General features: G+C 40.1%; 1 protein-coding gene across 1 annotated transcript in view; it reads left to right on the top strand.

Moving 5' to 3' along the window:
• LOC128442908 (complement C1q-like protein 2) overlaps positions 1-16,253 on the top strand; it is a 112,001-nt gene that overhangs the window by 17,288 nt on the left and 78,460 nt on the right. The gene's annotated exons all lie outside the window — the stretch shown is intronic.

Raw genomic sequence — 16,253 nt, 5'->3', positions numbered from 1 at the left:
CTCCTGATGGAGGGTGTCAATGATGGTCCTCTGGACAGCAGTCAGATCAGCAGTCTTCCCCATACTTGTGATTTAGTTTACTGAACCAAGCTGAGTGTTTTTCAAGGCTCAGGAAACCCTTGCAGGTGTTTCGAGTTAATTAGACGATTCAAGTGATTAGTTGAATACCCTACTAGTATACTTTTTCATGATATTCTAATATTTAGAGATAGGATATTTGAGTTTTCTTAAGCTGTAAGCCATAATCAGCAATATTAAAAGAATAAAAGGCTTGCAATATTTCAGTTGATTTGTAATGAATCCAGAATGCATGACACAATATTCTAATTTTCTGAGACAGTCCTGTATATGTCACACCGCGGTGAGATCATGTCTTGTTTTGTGTTTTTGTCTCGTCATTTCCGGTTTTATTTTGAAAAGTAACTCTCCTCTCGTTTCAGGTGACTTGCCCTTCCTCATGTGTCACCGGTCTGATCGTCTCCCCTGATTCCTGATTGTGTCCACCTGTTCCCTTTTCCCCCATGTGTTCATATAGTCTGTGTCTCCCTTTGTCTTGTGCCAGTGTGTCGTCTTTTGTCGTCATTGAAGCCCGAACCATAGATACTAGAGTCATAGTTTAAGTTTTTGCTTAGCCTCGTGCTTATAGATTTACCTCAGTTGAGTGATTATTCTTTGTAGCCTTTTTGTTTCAGTGTTTAGTCTTAGTTAGGTTTATTGAATGTAGCCTTGTTTTTCCTCCCTTTGGAGCGCTTTTGTTTTTGTAATGAAGCCTTGTTTTTCCTCCCTTTGGAGCGCTTTTGTTTTTGTATCATAGTTTACTCTGTGTGGAGGATTAATAAACATTCTCCTTACACATCCGCTCTGCGTCTGAGTCCTGCCTTTCGCCCGGCCTGACAATATAATATGTTGTTTTTAAAGCTGTGACAGTTTTTATGGCCTAAAGTTGAGTTGAAACATTATTAAGCCTTTGGGAACTCTATACTGATCCTTCATTTGCTTTAGCTGTGATGCATATATAAACCCCACCCATGAAGGTATTCAAGGTGAGTTGGAATCATGGGAAAGACAACGGAGCTTCCACAAAAGCTGAGAGAGAGGATTATTTCATCACACCTGAAAGGCCTTGGGTAGAAGAAGATTTCCCCCAAAAATTATATTCCAAGAGACACAATTGGGAACATTATAAGGAAGTTTAAAACTGATGGAGCAGCTTCAAACCTGCCTGGCCGTGGAAGAAAGCCCAACATTTCATCAAGGACCCTCAGCAACTTAGTCAGAACAACTCAGATAAACCCCTGTGTGACTGCAAGACACCTACAGGATGACCTGATGAAGGCTGGTACAAGTGCGTCAGTGGCAACTATAAGACGTGCACTGAATAAAAAAGGACTTCATGGCCGGCTTCAAGACACACTCAGCTCTTGACTACAAGGAACATCAAAAGTCGACTATGAATATGCCAGGAGGAATTTGGATAAGACTACTGAGTTTTGGGTGACAGTTCTATGGACTGATGAAACCAAACTGGAACTGTTTGGACCTATGGAGAAGCAGTATGTCTGGCGTGTGAAAGGCCAGGCTTAGGACCAGAAGAATATAATCCCCACAGTCCAGCATGGAGGTTGGTCAAAGATGATGTTGGGCTGTTTTTCTGCGGCAGGAACTAGCAATCTTTATTGTGTACATGGCATCATGGATTCACAGAAATACCTGGCCATTTTAAAGAGGAATGTGATGCCTTCTGTTTACAAATTAAACCTTGGTGATCATTGGACTTTCCAGCAAGACAATGATCCAAAGCAAAACCTCCAAATCCACCAAAGCTTGGTTGACAAAAAGATCCTGGAACGTCCTGGAGTGACATTCACAGTCACCAGATTCAAATTTGATTGAAAATCTTTGGTGGGATTTAAAGACGGCAATTGCAGCATGGAAGCCATCAAACATCACTGATCTAGAGGCTTTTGCACTGTCTTCACTCGCGCTCCTGCTCCTTGCCCATTTATTGGTTAGCCAGGAACTAGGAGGAGTCAGCACCGGCAAGATGTCGCCAGGTGAACGCCTACTACTAGTCTCATTTTCTCTCTTCAGAAACCAACGGGTGACCTGGAGGAAGGCAATTTTCACAATTATCTGAGCCATGATTACTAGATCTTCTCCAATCAGGCGTTAGATTGCTGATAAGCATTGTAATAGAATAATGTATTATTGTGATTGGTCTATTTCTTTGCATTGGCTATAATGTACAGTCAGTTTGAATTATGATGCTAATGCACACTTTCTATACAGTCTATGTGAACAACAGATATTTTTTCAACCATTGAAACCTCTACTAAAAGTTTGCTCGTAATCTAAATTCTAGTACTGGTGGTTAACGTTCTTGAAGACCCTGATCATTTCCCATGAGATGATAGAAATGACCTAAAGTACTAAACTGAAGGAAAGTCTTTTATCCAAACCTTGAATCACCGACAGCCTGCAGAGCAAATTGTATTTAAGGTCCAGTGTGTACGAATTAAGTGAAAGGGATCTATTGGCAGAAACTGAATATAAAATTATCCTAGTGATGTTTTCACTAGTGCGGTTCATCTACATTGTATAACTTTTTTTCTTTACCCCACAATGGGCCATTTATATAGAAATACTTTATTTATACAATATTGCTGAAGCAGATTAATGGTGGTTTTAATATCATATTTATGACCAAATTTATAAAAAGAAAACATTTAGACTTTTGCGTTGAACATGGCTCATAACACCAGCCAGTGTTTTAAACCCTCTAGGACCTTGCAGGGTCAGTGCTTTCGTAAAGTGGACCGTTTGGGACGTCTCTACATCGTGACATTTATGTGTATTTGACCCCTACCCCTCAGCCGATAGGAATGGCTGAGGGGTAGAATGGTCGTCCTTAGACCAGAAGGTTGGCAGTTAAATCCACAGTCTTCTGCATCTGCATGCCGAATTTGTTTCTAGTATTGTTTTGTTGCCTTTCAAAAAACAGACTTTACCCCACTGATCAATTTATTGAGGAAGCAGAGAGAGAAAAATCCTCTTTATTACCTTCAGAACATTGTTTTCTCCAAAGGGTTGGTTTATCTCAGCCAACCATGACCCTCATATTTAGATATGACCTTATTAAATTAATGTTTAATCCGGTGTACAGGGAAATTCAGTCTGTTAGTATCTGTTACTACAGTCTTAACAGAATAACAAGTAATGACTCAAGCCTGTCTTAGCATCATGTATGAACTTTTGATAAGCTGCATTGTAGTAAAAATGTATTTACAAACCCTAAAGTTACACAGTGAGATATCTTAGGCCCTCGCAACATTGAAAATGTGCCCTGTTAGAATTTTAATAAACTTTGTATTCAAAGGATTTTGCCTCTACATCCTACACACAGGTAAATGATTACCATTTATATGCTGTGTTTATTAGTAACAAGTATAATTTTGGCTGTCACCTTCACATGTTTCTGATAAACAACTCCTGGCAATGATTGATCAGGATAAGACCTTACTAAAGGATGGGGTTATTACAGATGCTACAAAGCTGAACTGGACACTCTGCCAGTATGAGGATGGAGGTGACAATGTTTTTTCCACTGTTGCTGCTGATCTGCTCTCACTCCAGAGCTCAGCCTCAACCAGAGTCTCACAATGAAATTACTCCTCTTGGAGATAACCAGACGAGGCAACCAGCAAACGTCTCTCTGCACCACCTCACCTGCCCACAGGACATCCATGCCGTGCTGAGAGAGATGAGCGGCTTGTTGGCTGAGCAGAGGGTGGAGCTGAGGCACCTACAGCGAGAGAATGACGGTCAGTGGTTCAGGATGCAATGTGAGGAGTGATGTGATACAAACAAAACCAGCACCATCCATTTAAACTCATATTTTTCATTGATTTTGTTTTCTTCCGACAAATGCACCATTGTTTTTCAATCTTTAAAATACTATACAGTCAAAAAGAAGCAATATGTATATTAACTTCTCCTGTAACAGTTGGGAAAAAACAGCAACTATGTTCTATTATGCTGAAACATATTTCAGCGACCATCTGCCAGAATACTTTCTGAAGTTGGCAAAATGGAATACTTCAATGCCTTCGATGCCTTTGCTTCACACAGCGCGTGCTTATTTCAGTAGTCCATGACATGAATTATTACATCTAGTCAACCAAAAAAACTGGAGATTTTACACTAACTTGTAAAAGAAGATATGTTCCATAATTTGCCGGACAGACATGTGGCAGGACTCTCATCATTTATTTGTATTTTTTTTAGCACAAGCAGCAAAGCTGAGGGAGCTGGAGAAATTGGACCAACAGGTCAAAGGTACATGTATATATATCATTTTAATAAAGCATGTTATTCAGTTTGTCAGTTGGACAGTATGATGTTAAAAAGTTTAAATATTTAAATTCAACATGTTTGAAGTTTGTAGTTGCCAAAGAAAACTTTTGGAGAAAAGGAAGTTACGATTAAATACTATGAGAAATATTTTTCTTTTGCTTATTTCTCATTGCCTGTTTTTTAATATAAATTACATTTCAGAACAGGCAGGAGAACTGACGGCCATTAAAGCAAGGACAAATGTGACCGAAAACCAGGTGGAGGCTCTGATGACAGAAACAGAAGGTTTGTGAATTTAGAAACTTGTTCTAATAGCCACCACATTTCTCCTGTATAACATCAGCTGCACTCTAAAATGATCACTTGGCTGTTTTTCAGTCAAACGGGTGGCCTTCACCGCCGCTCTGTCTTTAGGTGAAACAACTATCGGACCATTTAATACCTTCACCAATCTGGTCTTCACAAAAGTCATTACAAATATTGCAAATGCCTACAATCCGAACACAGGTACGAAAATTCACAAACTTTCCTATTTATTTTTATTCTTGGAAATGTTGACCTGTTACAACAGACAATTCTCTTCTTACCAATGCTGATAAAAACAAATGTCCACAGGTTTTTTCATTGCACCGGTGAAAGGAGTCTACCACTTTGAGCTCCACATAAGTGCAGTGGGACATCCTTCATATTCTTCAGGTGCTTGGTTGGTCAGAAATGGACACAATATTTGTATGGCATATGATCATCAGCCATCCCATTCTGGGAGTTCTGCTAATGGCGCCACGCTGCTGTTAGAGGTCGGAGATGTTTTGTTTTTGCGTCTGGCGACTAACTCAAGGGTAACTGACAATGAAAATCACCATAGCACCTTCAGTGGTCATCTGCTTTTCACCATGTGAGGGAAAAAGTCCTGTTTCTTCAGCTGTATGTTACTTTATTATTACAAAATATGATAAGAAGTAATTATTACTAAATCTTATATTTCAAAATAGCCATTTGAATAAAAGTATAGATATATTGCAGTGATATTTGGGGACATTTCTTTAACATGTGATTGATTTAGTTTTTTTTAAACTAAATTGTGTCAATTATTGGTAGAAAATCAAATAAACCCTTCACAGCTGTTTGAGTGTAGGAAACGCCATGTTGTTGTTGTATTAACCTCATGGCAACTCTCTTGTTTTAAAAAGGTAATTGTGGCTTGTTTTCATGTATTTGTGGTTTAAATGTGTGTTAAATGGATGTGAATGTAAACAGTGAAAAATCCGTTTTCCAGAGAAGAAGGAGTTCAAAACAGGATTTGGTACGATAGAAGGTCCAAAAACAAACTGTATTTGATTTACTATAATGTTGAATATGGAAACCCTCACATTTGATGAACTGGAACTGGACTTTGCCTGATAAACAATGTCAATGATTAATATTCAGACCACTTGTCTTATTGATCGATTCATTGTCTTCTTTGTTTACCACTTGACTCCAGCTCATGAATACACAGTGGAATCCTCATGTAAAAAGCACACAGATTTTATTGCATATCAATTTCATGTATAAATTCTTCGTCATATCTTTTCAATGAAAAGTACTTAAATAATCACGAGCATCAAAAGATCTGCAATTTCAGAATTGTTCAATATTATTCTCCTTTATTGTTTTTCATTATGTCTTCTCCCACAAGTCTTTACTTCCGTCTTTCAGAGCCGACTGCCCAGACGTCTGTAAAAGGCCGTTCAAGACTATTGTCGGGGGAGCCGGCAGAGGTGATCCTCCGGGTGATGCTGATGTTTCACCGGGAAAGCTTGTTAAAAGAGGGAAGTGGTCACGTTTTATGTAGAAATTTGGAGGACAAGACCTTTTTTTAAATCTAATGGAGTGGATGAATTGGAAAAATCCCAAACAACAAATTTTCTCCAAAAAGTGTAATTTTATACTAACTCAACAATTCAGTTTGGAATTTATTTACTTCTAAATTAAACAATAATATGGACAGTTTTACAGACGTGTCGCCAAGGACACTATGGTCGTGTTGGTATGTCAGGGATGTGTATCTCTAACTGTAAAAAGTTCCAGTCGTCATTTGTCTCATCTAGCCATTCAAGCGTGATATGGGTGGTGGAAAAAAGGTGGCGTCCTCGCTTTATCCCTAGCTGTAATACCCTTTATCGGAAACCAGATGGCAGGCGTACACCGCCTTTAGTTAGGGCGTAATGATTATTAGGGCCCGAGCACCCTCCGGTTAGCCTGACGTTGTCAGACTCACAATTCTAGTCAGAATGTGAGTCTGAGACCGCTCCATTGGGCTGTGATTATGGGGCGTGTTTCAACTGACCAGGAAGTAAAATTCTTCTTCGCTCAATTGGATAGACCTACAACCAATCAGAGCAACGTAGTATGTGACGTAAGCTAAGCAACGCATTGTGAGTTATTTACTAACGCCGGGTTCACACCGGACGCTTCAGCGCAGCGCCAAGCCTTAAATAACAGCTGGCTCCCATCCACTCCCATGTTAAAACTTTGTGCCGGTCACACCGGAGGCTGAAGCACCGCGAGGCAGCCTTGGCGCAGCGCGGTGCAACAGCCTCCGGTCTGACTGGCACAAAGCCGTGCAGCGATCTACTGGATCAACGGGTGATATTATTAGCGCTGCCCGGCGGTTCAGCGTCACTTCAGTGTCCGTTGTGAACAGCCCAGCGCCGGGGCGATAGGGATTAGCGCGGTGCCTTGGCGTCGCCTCCAAGTTCTGTGTTCCTCTTTCAAAATGAATGCGCTGTCGATGTCTTCTAAAACAGACTCATTGGCAGCATCTACACATCTCAGCTCGCCAGTGGCAGGCATGTTTGTTGAAAACGAATTCAACCCAAGGGCACTTTGATGACGTGGTTGATTACGTTACCATTGATCATCTGTCAATCCTCGTATAAAGCCCGCCCTGACAATCTGATTGGCCCGGTCGGGCATCATTTTTTCCCAACGGAGCGACTCCAGACCGAACTGCCCGACCAAAAATGTTGTGGGCGGGGCTAAGTTCGTCTGGCATCCAGGCTACCCTCCGGTGGGAGGCCCTACTGAAATTGTAAGGAGTGTAGCAAATGGTCTTTTTCTGAGTAAACAAACAACTCCATTCCTGAAGTCACAGTGTTCAAAGATCAAAGGAATCTTTATGTCTTGCAAAGGTGACGTCTCTCTCTCTCTCTCTCTTTCTCTCTCTCAGAATTGGACATTTCCTCAAACTGTGTAAACATTGAGGTATGGCGAGGGTTCATCCTTCGCCAAAGGAGACGATGTTGTCATAACTCCACTGTGCATTGTCCTATCACCACCAAACTTCTGTCTCATGATCAGAGTCCAAGCCTGAACAGCTCTAAGTGTCAATATTTCCTCAGTCATTTTTTTTTTTTTTCAAGCAAAACGATGCAACTCTTCAAAATGTGCTCGGGCCCGCTCAGTGCTGCTTTGCAGTCCTAAAAATTTTAGACATTGTATTTATATTTCTTATTATTATTACAACCTCATTGAATTGGCTTTTTGAGGGCTTCAACATGCTCAAAAATCTTTTCAAGTTTTCAGTAAATTAGAAAGTGGTGAAAATTTACGTATTCTGGAGTATTTGGAAATGGGCCTGGCAAAATGGCTCAACAGCGCCACCTTGAACCCAGCCCCTAGGTTTCCACATAACCGATTTTTCACCAAAATTGGGAATAGGTGTATTTCAAGTTGAGTTTCTGCATTCTGATCTGGTATGTATTTTCTCATATTTTGCAGTGTTCAATAACTGCTGACGCAAGCATTTTTTGAAATGTATTTGCAATTAAACATTAACATTTTTGTGCCGCTTTCAAAGCGTCTGATGGAAAATAGAGTTAGCCTTGCTACATCTTCACAGCTTAGCCTACTCAATGAACTTTAAACTCTGCACTCAAACCGTTCCTCAGAATAGGAAGGTTCCAATAAAGATGCTGGCTGCAAGCCGTCCATGGCGACCGTGTTCTGTTGGAGTTTGATGTTACCAAACTGTTTCCTTATATGCTGATATATTAGTCTGAGTTGAGGTGAGGACTACTCAACAAAGTCATGACATCAGTTTCTGCAGCAACTGATGTGATGCCCTGATAGCACCTGCAACATGCCACGTAAACATGGCACACTAACATTCCACATGCCAGATACACCTTTGCCTTAGGTTCAGCATTTTTACGATCAAGATCTGGGGATAGGCCAAAATATTCAGGTTATGATATAGAGTAGCAAAGTTCCTTTTGTAAACCTGTCTGTTTGGAATGGCCTGTGGTTATTCTCTGGAGCTACGGTTACAGTTTTTTAAATAAAAAGTCTATGGTGCAGAGTGAAGTTAAAAAACGTTGTGTTCATTCTACATGGTTTATCTACGATGAAGATTTCAAAGTAAATATGTTTTATGAAATGAAACTGAATATGCGATATTACTGTTCATGTGTAGCTTTCATTGTAATTTGGGATTTTGTCACTTGCCAGTGAAAACCATGAAAAGACCATTAACTAAGCATGGTGTGATGGAAATTCCTCTTGAGATTTGAAATAATGAAATTCTCAGACTGGAGTTGCCATTGAGTCTTTATAATAGTAAGCTCTGCAGAGTTTACACGGGTGCTCAGGATGGAACAACTGGCTGCGAAGGTGAAAAAGCCAGGACTTATACCAAGAGGCGTTTCACAAGACAGTATGAGAAAAAGAAGACATGCCAGAATTAATACAAAGAGGTGCTTCATAAAACGTAATATGAAAAAGATATGAAATCCTCCTCAGTGCCTGTCTGCTGTGTCCGTCCGCTGTAGCAAACTCCCTGTTTGCCAAGGCCACTGTAGTGAGACAACTGGTCAGTTGAATTTTCCCTTACACTCCCCCATTTGATCATCAATACAAATATGATCACTAACGAAAAATATTCAAGAAACATCATAATCATTATCAATAACAAACATCAAATCATAGAAGAAAAATCGACGAGTCTGCAACCCTGCTACTTTGCGTACATACAGAATCACTGGCGATGAGGCCACAATAGGTAGCCACTGCTGTTTTTGTGGAAAGAAAAAAAAAGTTATTTTCCTGTAATGGAGCAAGCATTTAAAATGAAAAAAAAATATGGAAGGAAATCAGGTCAAACAAACATCATCTTCTAATAAACCATTATCAAAATTGTACATGCTGTATTGATTGGCAAAAGTAACTTATATTAAAATATAATAAAACGTTAAATGTCAACATAAAGTATATCTAAGGTTGAAAATATATCCAGTGAAACCTTTAAAAATTCAAGCCAGGAAGTAAAATTGAGGTATGTACAAACTTCATAAAGCAATTTACATCAACCTTAAAAATTCACAGAGCTTCAAATTAAGGCATCAGAAAATATGAAGTTGAAAGGGTAATTGCAGTAGCTGTTTTTGTCTAGTGAAATCACTAAGAAACACATTAGCAAGCTGGAGGGAGAAAATAACATAAAAAGGAAATGAAAATGAAAAATAAAAAGTGTAAAATAAAAATAAATTTGAGTATCGTCATCAGAATCATCTGTGCTGTCAGTGTCCAGGTAAGGAGGGATGGGGAATAAGTTACAGATCAAGGAGACCTGAATCACTTTTATGGGTCTGAGAGGACACTGTAGGAAAAGAGGAGTTCGTTAGATCATCAGAAAAAAGTAAAAACAGATATTCATAAACGTGATCTGCTATATCTGTCACATGTGAAGTGCAGTGCAATGAATCAGTGTGCATGAAATCAGAAAAAGGGTGATGAGAGAGTGTGACGTGGAGAGCAGATCAGTGGATGCATTTATAGGAAGTTGCAACTGATATGCAAACAGCTGCTCATGTGTGGTCTGTGACATTGTGAAGTTGGGTGAAAAAGAATTGTGTAACCGCCAATCCATCAGAGGAGGATACTAAATTGAGGCCTAACATAATCATCAAATCTCTTCCTAATAGATTAATTGGGCAACAGGGAGACAACAGAAAATCATGTTCAAACCTTATGGGATGTTTGTCTAACTGAGCGGCGCATTTGAAAGAATATAAAGCGACCACTCATCTCAGGAGATGTTTGCTAATCTGACATCCTAACAACAGAATAACCTGCACCAGAGTCAACCATTACATTAAATTTGTGACCGTTAACTTGGAGTTAAGGCATTTTCTTAAAGGCATTACTATTGTACTTAACATAAGAACCACAAAGTTGTGTGTAATCTGGTGTGTGTGTGTGTGTGTGTGTGTGTGTGTGTGTGTGTGTGTGTGTGTGTGCGGTTAGTAATGCAAGCTGATACTTCTTTGCAGTGGCATGTATTTGTGTGTGTGCTGGAGCTTCTGTGTGTGTGTGTTTCACTTCCCTTTCTCTGATCCTCGGTGGGTAGGCTGGACGTCTCCTCTCCGTCTGCCCCCTCCTCACTTTCTGCAAAGTTCAGTCGGCAGTGAAAGTTCTTGTCTCCCCGTCCCCTCACCGCTGGGGCATTTCGTTGCCCAGTGTCCTTTTCCTCTGCAGATGAAACACTCATCTTTGGGAATTTTGGGTCGTCGAGAGAGCTTCTCCCACGGCCACGTCCGCGCCCCTCTCTTCCTGGTTCAGTGAAGTTGGCTCTGCTATCAGTGCTATCTTGTCTGCTTGGCCTTGACAGGGTAGACACAGCCTGCATCATAAAGCTGTGTTGATCAAACAGGACAGTCAGACTTGTGAGGAAATCTCCTACGATTTCGTCTAGTTGTTGTTTGCACCCTGTTATTTTGGACATGTCACTTTTATTGGGGAAGGCGGTCCTCAGGGCGTTGAGGAGTGTGTTGAGAGCGTTGACGTATGTTGCATTACCCGCATCATCCCAGTCTGGTGGAGTCAGACGGAGATCTCCCCCACAGTGCGGTCATATCTTTGCAAAGTCAGTGGGGCCTAAGGATGAGGAAGAGGTGGCGTCATGATTCAGTCCTCCCGCTGCCCCGTCTCCATAGACTGGGAGAGCGTTGGGTGGCGTCTGAGATGGGCCTGAGCGTTGATTGGTGGAGTCTGGTCTCTGCATCATGTGGAGGAGGGTTTTGTCGTTGGTGAGGAGAAGGCAGGCGTTGAGAAGAGGACTGCCACACCCTTTCAAAAGGAGAATACAGAGATCTATATGATTACTTTTCAACATTCTTTCCAAGATTATCACTTTCCTTCTTGTCAACCTTAGACAGAAAACGACCTTTAAATTATTGTTTTCTGTCCCTACACTCTTTTTTTATGTTATTTTTTTTGTCGCCTTTTTTTTTTTTTATTCTTCCTCTCTCTCGAGGAGTTTCTCTCTTAAAAGTAAAAAAATAAAATGTCGACACTGAATGACCCGTTATGAGGAAAAGCAAAGTCTCTGGACCATACTGGAAGAAATGTCACACTATCCCATCCGTGCCTTGCAACCACAGAGTCCACAATAGGACCCTCTGGGCTTTGGGGTCCTTGACTTCCCTTGTTACCCATCCTATCTGGTCTATGAAATTGGCTTATCAACAATTTTCATAACCTTATTAATTAGCTGTGTGAAAAAGGACTCATCAACTATTTTCACAACACTCTAATTTAAGACGTGGACGTCTCCACGAATCCTTGTTTCTTTCTCCGGCAAAACAGGAAAAATGCCTTCAACTAGGATGATTGCCACAAAATGGGTCAGATTAACATTAATAATCCACAATAATCCAGAGAGAATGACTAATACACCTGTTCCAAATAAAACTCTTTAAATGTATTATTTCTTATGTTTGATTTCGTATTTGAGAAATCATCTAAACAGTCATGAAAATCAGAATTTCAACATCTCACCAGATTTAAGATGACCAAAGAGAGGTCTTTGGATCCCTGTGAAGAAGGTCCAGAACCCCAGTCACTTCGGTCCTCTCGTCTCTTAAATGTTAGAGGTAGAGGCAGAAAATGTCTCTCCCGGGTGGCCAGCCACCGAAGACTTCTGGGGTCCAGACGATCTTTCAAGGGATCCTGTTCGTGACGCCAATTTGTGATGGAAATTCATCTTGAGATTTGAAATAATGAAATTCTCAGACTGGAGTTGCCATTGAGTCTTTATAATAGTAAGCTCTGCAGAGTTTACACGGGTGCTCAGGATGGAACAACTGGCTGCGAAGGTGAAAAAGCCAGGACTTATACCAAGAGGCGTTTCACAAGACAGTATGAGAAAAAGAAGACATGCCAGAATTAATACAAAGAGGTGCTTCATAAAACGTAATATGAAAAAGATATGAAATCCTCCTCAGTGCCTGTCTGCTGTGTCCGTCCGCTGTAGCAAACTCCCTGTTTGCCAAGGCCACTGTAGTGAGACAACTGGTCAGTTGAATTTTCCCTTACAATGGCTTCTGTGGCTCACTACAACTGTAGCTTTTATCTATTAAAACCAAAACATATATACAACAATGAATCACAACATGTTAAACATAATTAATCACATCTTTTAGAATTGAAGTTTGAAGTCCTGGAGCTATTTTGCACTATTTACTTATGGCCTGGTCAGCATCATTATGTGATCTGATATTGAAACACATCTTAGGTCATGTTACTCTGAGGCCACATGTGTGGGCTGATGTGTAGCCACAGCAGGTCGACTCTGTTTCAGGATAGATGGCCTTCTTATGTTCCTACTGTTTCCACTTGATTGCTGAAGCCTGTAGGCTTTATATAGTGTAGAATGACTGTGATGGCCATCAGGAACAATGAGTGCAGTGATGCCATTAGATTTGCTTCCTTCAAATCAGGAAATGCATTCCTGTGAAGCGTGGGCCCAATATGTCGTTTTTTTAAAAGACATGGCAGAATTTGACTTTGTGAAATCCAAGAACATCTGCAGGCTTGCTCCATATGGCTCTACAATGCAGATGATTGACACAGCATGCAGGAGAGATACCCCATCATTAACTGTTTCTTTTTCTTATCTCTGCTTATGTTCCCTTGTCTTGTTATCATTTTATATTTAGCTTTGTCTAGCTTTATCTCTGTTTTTGTAAGCTAAACGTTAGCATTAGCCTAAAAGGAAGTATAAGCACCCCCCTACTCGCTCGTCTCGTTAGCTCATGTTGTTCTACATTAATAGATATTTCAATTCAACATTAGTGCAACAATTAATACAAACCACTTACGATACATTCAAACTGACTCTGCTGGGAAAAGTGTGCGTCAGACTCCATTCATACACACGGCATGTGCATCTCTGTGAAATTTGAATAAATCACAATCAGTTTAAAAGGAATTAACAGCAATTATACTCGGGTTCTCATGCATATGGATGTGCTCTGAAGGGGGAGGCAGTTTATTCAAATTAGACTTTATCTTTATAGAGAAGCGTCAGTTTCCTGGGAAAGACGCTTTTCACTTGTCAGAAATGAACCATCAAACCTCTTTAAAGTTGCAACCGGTGGGAGAACTGAAGATGAACATCGTGGCAGCCCCCGGCACCCGGCTTTGTCCCCCTCATCTTTTTGATTCTTCTGTTTATTCGCTGCGAGAAACCGACGTCATGAGGAATGGGGAGGAAGTTGCTTCTTGAAAACAGAATTAATTTCCTTCCTGCGGAGAAGGAGGAAGCGCGGCAGCCTCCATCTCGTGTGATGTACAGAGAACAGTGAGGGTTTCATTTCATCACCGGAGGTTTCATTACTGTGATGATAAAACTGCTGCTGGAAATACATTTCAGCATTTTCTGGATATATCTCGTCTCTTTTTTGGATTCCGTGACTTGTTGACAATGTGAACTGTTGCACTGGCGTTAAATAATGTAAACACATTTTCAGATAGATAAAGAATAACTCAGGATGAATGAAACTGTGACTCTGTTCCAACTGTGAAACGTTGTCGAATATGCATTGATGATATTAGACACGTTTACATTGACACCAACACACTGATATGAACCCAATTAAGACAAGAGTCAGAGTAAGATGCTGCCATTTAAATAATTTTTTTAAGTATTTTCTGATGACCTTAATACAAATGAGGTCGTGGGATAAGCAATGATCCAATAAAGACCTTGAGTATTTCGAGGTGGCACGGTGGTAAGGTGGTTAGCATTGTTGCCTCACCGGAAAAAGTTTCCTGTTGGAATCCCTGTCTTTCTATGTGAAGTTTGTTCTCTCTGTGTTTGGGTTTTTCTCTTGATACTCAGCTGTGGTTATAGGTTATGATGTGCAGGACAGATATCAAATGGAAGGTCTATTAAGTTGCATTTTGCAGACATTAATTACATTGAAACTCCCTGTAGCCATTTGTTCCAAGCATTTTGCGACATCGACGAACAGCAGTTACCAGCAACTGGGTGACACATATCCTGGGTTCAAGTGCAAACCTGTTGTCATGTTGCATTCAGTCATAGATAAAACTAAATAAAGACTGTGGTGAGTAACATATAATCGCGAGTAACACTAATGTCTTATCGAGATTAAGATTGGTGTTACGTTGCTCTGCACTGTCTGGGATTGTTCAGCTAGACTTGAGATCTACATGGCACATGTTCAGCTCTGACCAATAATATCAAATTCATTCTTCCTCTGAAGAAAACATGTTTCCGAGAAAAGTAAATGAGCCAGGACGTGGGACAATTACTACACTGAAAATATCCTTGCCCCGTTTCTGATAAGATGATTTGTTTCTGTCAGAATCCTGAGAGTTGCCAAACCAGATGTGGTTTTGTATTTCACAAACAAAGTTACCAACACCACTGTCAGACCTGCAGCTCAGTTTCATTTCAGCACAACTTGTGTTTTTATCATCAGGCCTAACGTACCATTGAGAAACATCCACGCTGACTCCCACTCACAGAGAGTGAGTCATGCATGACAGCTAATGACGAGAAATAAAAAAAATCCCATTACTTCAACAGAACGTTCAGACCACAAATCACCTTTGGTGCACTGGAATTGTCCCTGATGGCACAATGTTGTTTACAGAAACATCAGCTTTTCTGTCACAAGAATAAAATACCTATTGAAGTTATTAAAAGTTAGAAAGACAGCCTACAAGAAAAGTAGGTCACTGTAGCCTTGAAGACATCTATTCTTCAAACAGCTCAGTGTTTTGCTTCAATGCCTTAACTGGACAAATGGTGAGCATCCAAAAAGATAAAATGATATTATGGTTATTATTTCGAAGCTCGAGTGAAACTTATTCAAAGAGTCGTCTCTCTCTATGAAAATGAAACCACTGTGATGCAGCCAAATCACATAAAACGGATCATTTAGAGTCAATGGAGTGAATGTATGTTGCTGATTTCTTGGCAGCTTCATGAGCTCAGTGGGGAATTGTGCTTCAGACTTTGGTCTTAAAAAGAGTTTTCTAACAATAAATCAACCAAAAAACTCAAACTTGAAACTGCTAACTTGTAATAATACTTGTAGTGAACAAAGAATGTTGAATTAATTTGACACTTTAAAAAAATGTTTCCACCTGGGACTGAACCATGAAACTGTAAGTTCTGACCAGAGTTCAGGTCATAAATGCAAAAACAGGGTCTTCTGAGCATTTCTTCAGGGGCTTTGTGTCCATGCTAAGTCATACATTTTTAATAAAGTTACATATTAGGACTTTGAACCTACTGTAAACTCTATACTATATGAGGGGTCAGTAGAAGAGTCCATATACATGTGGAATACAGCGTTACTCTGGTGAACAGTGACACTGAAATTCTTTGTACTTAGAGCTCAAAATGTTAGGTTTTTAATAATTATGAAAGATAAATGACCAGATCAACAATAATTAGTTGGTTCAACTTTTACTCAAATTCAAGGTTGAAGTTGTCTTAAAATATTTAGGTTTAAAAAATTCTGTTATTTAGAATTTGACTCAGTACGGCCACAACGAACAACACTCATGACACATAACAAGAAAAGAAACAAAACACATAACCC

This window comes from Pleuronectes platessa, chromosome 6, assembly GCF_947347685.1.
Source record: "Pleuronectes platessa chromosome 6, fPlePla1.1, whole genome shotgun sequence".
In the NCBI taxonomy this organism is placed as follows: Eukaryota; Metazoa; Chordata; class Actinopteri; order Pleuronectiformes; family Pleuronectidae; genus Pleuronectes; species Pleuronectes platessa.
The sequence above is the reverse complement of the archived record's forward strand: the minus strand, read 5'-3'. Positions and strand labels throughout refer to the sequence as shown.